The following is a 7468-nucleotide window of genomic DNA, read 5'->3' as shown; positions in this document are numbered from 1 at the left end:
AAGAGAAAAGTAAGGTATAAAGACTGGAAGGGAAATGATAAAACTAATAACTTACAGATAATTTAATCACTTACCAAGAAGAATCATTAGAGAAACAGAATTAGTAGGAGTTTAAAAGGATTGTTGGATTTTACCATCAACCTACAGAAATTAATATTTACACAAATTAGTAGTCAAAAGTAGATATCATATACAAGAGTAGCGACAAAACTATAAAGTCTCTAGGAAGGAACTCAAGAATACATGAGATCCAAGAAAAACTTTAGGAACTAGAAGAGGATCTAAATTGTATAAGTTCCCATGTTCTTGGACCAAATTAGTTATTAGAAGAATGTCAGTTCTCTCCAGTTTAATCTAGAAATTTAGTTTAAATGCTTTCAAAATGACATTTGGTTTGTTTGACAGACTCGGTAATCTAAATCTCAGATTTACATGGTGAATGGAATAAAGATTGTGAATAACTAAATCAATCTTCAAGATTTGTTGGGTGGCTTGCATTATCAAAAGTTAACATAATATTTCAAGGCTGTAGTAATAACAACTGGTGTAAGTGCAAGAACAGAAAAATAGATCCAGGGAACAAATTAGAGGTCAGTGAATTACCTATGTATATTTGAGAACTTAAGGTGACATTATAAATCACTAGATAAAGGAGCCATAGGTTGTTTGGTTCAGTATATGGAAAACAAATCACAGCATAAATAGAATGGACTGGGAATTAAAGACCTAAATGTGGAAAGAACTATAAAGTTAATAGGAAATGTTGGGACAGGAAAGGATCTTTAGAGGTTCAAAAACTTATAAAGGTGAAAAATTAGTGTCTTTGATTGTATAAAAGTTAAGAATTTTCATTTATGAAAAGACAGGTGAAAGAATGATAGAAAATATTTAAAGAGCCTAAATGTGATGAAGGATTTGAGTAGACAAGAGAATTGTGGATAATAATAAGAGGGCAGCCACCTCTTTAGAAAAGTATGCAAAGGATATCAATAAGGAGTTTACAAAGTAGGAAATCTTAAGTATAAGAAAGGATGAAAGTATTACTATCTGAGATATGCAGATTTAAACAGTAGTGGAATGACTTTTTTCACCTATTAGGTTGACAAAAATTAAAAAGCTGGATAGTGTTAGTGTAGATGGGGATATAGGAAAACTCACATTTGTCGGTAGACTGACAGTTTCGGTGGACTTGTGTGTTGTTGAGATGCTCAAAGGCTGTGGACCAGATAATGAAAGATAGCCCAAGTGTTGATGTGACCCTGAACCAAGACGGTGATGGAGAAAACAACTGCTGGTGTTTTTTGAAATGGGAAACTTGAATATATACTATGTGCTTGGGATGGTTGGTTTGTCCTAATGATCAGGCCATGTCTGGAAGAGCAATTGCTATTGAGGTCTCTACTAGGTGTGATTTACCACAATCTGCTCTGGCCAGGGAGACTGGTGAAATTCGAATGTCATAACAATCAACCATCAAGTCTTTGAAGTTGGTATTCTCTGTTGTTCCCACAGGGATGTACTATTTGTTGTTGTGGGATTTGTTAGTTGACCCTTCCTACACTGTAACCCTAACTGCAGGGAGCTGTTACCTGTGTGTTCAGGAACTGGGGAAATTACAGGGTGGGACAATGGATCCATTGGGCCCCTTGTGAGCTGGATTGAGGCCAAAATGCCATTTATCTTGTGATATCCTTAAGTCCCTGATCTGACTGGTGACATGCTGGTCCCTGAGGTTAGTATGGGCTCAGAGCCAACGTTCAATAATCCTTGAAAAATCTGAGTGATTTCCATTTCCCAATGCTTTGTCTCTAACAGATAGCCACATGTTTTACTGAAACAGGCTAGAAGGAAGACTTAGGTATGTTCTTGAAGCAGTTTTGGAATCCATCCTGTCCTTTGTTCCAGGGGTTCTGTGTCTGAACAGGTTCAATCTGGGTATTAGGTGAGGTTTTATGGCTCTTCGTTGTGTTCACTCAAGTGAGATCTTTGGTATACTTACGAGTCCTCCACTCCCATTATACAGATCAAGGAACATCTTAGTATACTGCCTGTTTTGTTTTTCTTATGACACCATTATTAGCTACCACCAGAGATCCAAGCCATTCTGATAACCACTCTGACCCTGCTGCTCATTAAAATAACCATGCTCACTTTATATCTGGGACCTTTTTCTACTTATCCTTTGTCACTATTGGAATTGAACTAGCCCATTGATACCAGAGAGTGTCTTTAATGGCATTTTTGTTCATCTTTACCCAGAACTATAAAGGACAACTACCTTGCCCCCCCCCCCCCCCCCCCCCCCCCCCCCCGCAATTAGTGCCTCCCTCACTAATATACTTCTCAGTTCCTTGGTGAAGACCTTCTCAGAACACAGTGTGTGTGTGTGTGTGTGTGTATAGGAGGGGCAAAATTAGGAGGGTCAGATAGAGTAAATCCACTCTAAGTCTTCATAAGTCTGGATTCATTCCTCCACATGCTAAGGAATTTCTGGTGTCCTAACCTCCTCTTGCCTACCTCTCTTTTATTCTAGCTCCTCCTCATTTTTCCTCCCTTCACCTTTTCCTCCTTGTCCATTTCCTTTCTTCTCCACATCTCCCTTCTGCTCTGTAAAGTGTACCCGTTTTAGGTATACAGTTTGATGAATTTTGACCCATGTTATTTGTCAGAGATTTGATTTTATCCTACTTGCAAGTTAAAAGCTGGCCTGTTACTGTTACTAGATGCTGACAGAAGTGGGAGACTCCTGGGTCAGAGACAAGGAATGTATCACAGCACAACAAACAGCATAAGAATCACCATATTTGCCTAAGTTCCCCTTCCTTCCAAATTCCACAAGGATGACACACTAGTACAATGGATGCTTCTTTATTGTGTTTGTTTTGCAATTGAAGACCACCGAATTTGGGGGGAATCCACTGCTTTTATAGAAAGCAGTAAGCAAACCTGCTGCTTGTTTAGGGGGGAGACTCCCTTATCTTTCAAGTGTACCAGATGCAGAATAGCAAAGGTTTAGGAGAAGGGTTGCTCAGGGCCTTGCACTTAGCCCTGCAGGAGTACATGAAACCCAAGGAGAACTCTTCCAATAGTAACTACCGCATTAATCAAGAGCTGAACTATTTCACCACTCTAAGATATGCCTATTCCTCTTTGCAGTCAGTAACCCTGCCTTCACCCCAGCTACCTACTGATCTGCTTTCTGTAAGGAGAGGCTTTTGTAAGTGGAATCATACAATTTGTATTATTTTGTGCTTGTTTTCTTTCCCTTATCCTGTTTTTGAGTTATTCCATGTTCTTGCATGTATCAGTTACTTATTCCCTTTTATGGCTATGTAGGGTTTTTTTATTTATTTTTTTTTGGATTTATCATACGTCATCTATTTATTTGAGTTGTCTTCAGTTTTGGCTGCTATGAACAACCAGTTTCATTTGGACATAAATTGTCATATAAGAACCTACAAGTGGAATTCTTTGTTTATATGTTAGTTATACGTTTGGCTTTGTGAGAAACTGCCAAATCATTTTTCAAAGTGTACTCACTATTGTGCATTCCCACCAACAATATATGACAGTGCCAATTGTTCCAAATACTTTTTGATATGTGTACAGGCCAGGCTTCTTTTTCTTGATATTGTCAGTCTTTTAAGTTTTAGATTTTCTAGTGGGTGAGTAGTAGTATTTCATTGTGGTTTTATTTTGCATTTCTCTTGTACATTTCCCTTTGGCTTTTTTCATGTGATTTCTGGCCTGTCTCACAATTTTGTGAGTCTGTTTAGAGCTTTTGCTCATTTTTGTGGTTGTCTTACTGTGTGTAAATAATTCGCTGCAAATTTTAGTTTCATGTTTTGTGAGATAATACATATTATGAGTATTTTCATTCTGTGACTTGTCTTTTTTTTCTTAACAGTGATTTTAACCAATTTATCGATTCCCCCCCCCATGGCTTGTGTTTTTTATATCCTAAGAAGTATTTGCATACCCCAAAGTCCAGAAATTTTTTTTTGCATTTTCTTCTAGAAATTATATGGTTTTAGCTTTTATATTTAGTTCTGTGATCTGAATTATGACTTGATGTGTGCGTGTAGCATGAGATAAAGGTGGAACTTCCTTTCTTTCATATGGATGTCTACTTATGTCAGCACTATTTGTTGAAAAGCCTATTTTTTCCATACTGACTTTGGCAACTTTGTTAAAAAACAAAACAGTACAAAAACAAAAAAAAAAAAACTGACCATGTATGTATGCCCATTAGTCATTTATTTGGTGTATCGTTTAGGATTCTTAGTCTTCTTGGTTTTTTATCATTATATAATGTCTGTCTTTATTGCTGTCTGTCTTACCCTGAAAAGCACTTTTTCTGATAGACGTTCTAGGTTTATCAGGATTATTTTTTATGTGATACAGCTTTTCCAGTTATTTTATTTTTAACTTCTCTGTGTAAGGTACATTTCTTGTAGACAACATATGATTGGATCTTGCTTTTTAAAAAAATCTCTGCCTTCTGATGGCCTTGTTTAGACTCTTCACCCTTAATGTAATTACCAGTATAGTAAGGTTTGAATCTATTATTTTGCTATTTGTTTTCACTTAGTTCATATATTATTCTTTTTTTTTTTTTTAATTCCCTCTTTTCTTGTCTTTTTATAATTTAGTTTTGTCTCCAGTTTTGCCTATTAGCATACTCTTTTGCCCTTAGGAATTACAACATGAAAATTTAACTTGTAACAGTTAACTTACGAATAATTTGGACTACTTTATATATAATATAAAAACTTAATATCAGAATGCTTCCATTTCTCCCATATTGTACTTTATGATAGTTATTATATATAGCTTTACCTCTATATATGTCATAACTCCTCAAATACACTGTTACTCATTTTGTTTTAAAAAGTTATTTATCTTTATTAAAAACTGAAATGAAATTCACAACATAAAGTTAGCTGTTTCATTTTTTATGCAGTCCTGGAGATTAAACCCAGAGGTGCTGTACCCCAAGCTACAACTCCAGCACTTTTTATTTATTTTCTAAAATTTTGAGACAAGGTCTCGCTTATGAGAGGTTGACCTGGAACCTGGGATCTCCTGCCTCAGCCTTGCAAGTCTCTGGGATTACAGACGTATACCACCACACTCGGCAAAATTAACCATTTTAGGTGAACAATTCAGTGGCATTTAGTACATTCACAGGCTTGTGTAACTATTCCTGTATCTAGTTTAATATTTTTGTTAAACATTTTTGTCACCTTGTGGTAACACTTTATGCCTGTTGAGCAGTTGGTCTGTGATTTTCTCTTCCCCCAGCTCGTGGCATCCCCCAATCTGCTTACCTTCTCTGTGGGTTTACCTGTTCTGGATTTTTCATATGAATAGAATCATAAGATGTGACTTTAATTTTTTAAATAATCAGAAGCTGGAAAAGAATTTTATATTTACCTAAATAGTGTTTTTATCACTGTTTTTTCCTTTGGTCCAAGTTTCCTTATCTGTTTTTCTTTTTCTTGTCCTTTAATATTTGTTATAGTGTAGTTCTGTTGACCTTGAATTTATTCAGCTTTTGTCTGTTTTTACTTTCATTTTCTAGGGCTATTTTTGCTGGATATAATCTTCTACGTACTCAGCCTTTTTTGTTTTGCTTTGTGTTGTTTTTCCTGTCAGTACTTTTTAGATGTCTTTCCATCTTTTGAACTGCATTATTTCTTATAATAAAGGTTGGAATAGTCTTATCTTTGTTCCTATCTGTGTAAAGTGTCTTTTTGTTTGTTTTCTTTTAAGACATGTGTATTCCTGGGTGTAGTGGTGCTTGCCTATAATCCCAGTGGTTTGGGAAGCTGAGGCAGGCGGATTGCAAGTTCAAGGCCAGCTTCAGCAATTTAGTGAGGTGCTAAGCAACTCAGTGAGACACCTGTCTCTAAATAAAGTACAAAACAGGGCTGGGGATGTGGCTCAGTGGTTAAGTGCCCCTGAGTTCAATCCCCGGTATCAACACCCCCCCCCCAAAAAAAAAACCAAACCAAAACAAAACAAAACAACCATGTGTGTATCATATGCATCTGTGTGGATGGCAGCCATGGATGCTTACTCTTTGGTCCTCTCTTTATTGACTTAATCATTTAGTGCAAAGCTTAAAGAAGTGCATCAGGTCAGATAACCCACTCCATAGTCTTTGCATTTCTTATTTCCATCATAATTATCACAGCAATCTGCCAAATTGTTTTCTTCAAGAACTTTATTCCAGTTGTTTGCAGTGATGGTTAAGTAACACTTGGCTGCTACAGCAGTGCCAGGCACTACTGGAACTGTGTCATCACTGCCTTTAAATCCATCGAGATCAGAAAATTGACTTTCTAGCCTTTGAGAGTCTGTTTCCTATAACTATTTTAATAGCAAATACTCTTATCAGTCACAGTTCACTGCAAGAAACTACTCTAGGTATCCAAAGCAAGAAGCCACTGAGATTTGGAATTTGAATGCTACAAACTCTCATGTCTCTACTTTGCCAGAACATCAGCAACAATAATAATGTTCTTTGTTTTGATTTGGTCTTCCAAATATCACTTAAATGTGTTCTCTTGGTGGAACCTAATTATTTTTTTGTGGGGAGGAGGTCCTGGAGATTGAAGCCACGGGTGCTTTACCACTGAGCTACATCCTCAGCCCTTTTTAGTTCTTATTTGGAGACAGGGTCTTGCTAAGTTGCTGAGACTGGCCTCAAATTTGCAGTCCTCCTGCTTCAGCTTTCCAAGTCACTTGGATTACAGGTGTGCACCACCATGCCCGACCGGAAAGTGTAATTTTTAGTGTAACTTTCCATTCAACATTAGTCAGCATACTATGAAAATAACCACCAAATCTCAGGAACTTATATAACAAAGGTTTATTTCTTGCTCATGTTACATTAGTGGCTGAGAATTGCCTGCTGCTCTCCATATGCCATCTTCATTGTAAAGAGCAGGCAACTCTTTTCTGAACCTTGCCTTTCTTGGAAGAGGCAAAGAGAAGAAATAGAAACATATATGGTTTTTAAAGCTTCTAAACTCAGATTAGCACATCTGATTTATCACATCAGAATGCCACATGTCTTGTGTTCCAAATGTATTCAACAGAATAGAATGGCTTTCTGTATGTGTGGGCAAGGAGGGCAGGCAGGGCTGAGGCTACACGACTAAACAAACACCAAATGAAGGGATCTCGCACTGACTGATGATGATGTTCCAGGATCAGAGGACATTTACTAACCTGGTCACTAATGGTTCTTTTCCAGATGTACAGAAACTTCATAGAATTTTAAGTCAAATTGAGTGAAATTACTGTTTTTTAAAAATTAACTTGACTCAAAAGTGTGACTTATGAACTGAATGAAAGTGTTAACTGATTTTATTAAATCTTAAAGTCATCCTGTAATTGATCAGGACCTATTTGCTGGTTTGCAGATGAGTTGATTCTTTTTCAATTAGATCAGTAAGTG

The 7468-nt window shown here is 36.8% G+C and overlaps 1 protein-coding gene across 2 annotated transcripts in view; it reads left to right on the top strand.

The window, feature by feature from the left end:
* Cacul1 (CDK2 associated cullin domain 1) overlaps positions 1-7468 on the top strand; it is a 65446-nt gene that overhangs the window by 2393 nt on the left and 55585 nt on the right. The window lies entirely within an intron of this gene.

Source organism: Sciurus carolinensis, chromosome 5 (genome assembly GCF_902686445.1).
Source record: "Sciurus carolinensis chromosome 5, mSciCar1.2, whole genome shotgun sequence".
NCBI lineage: Eukaryota > Metazoa > Chordata > Mammalia > Rodentia > Sciuridae > Sciurus > Sciurus carolinensis.
The sequence above is the reverse complement of the archived record's forward strand: the minus strand, read 5'-3'. Positions and strand labels throughout refer to the sequence as shown.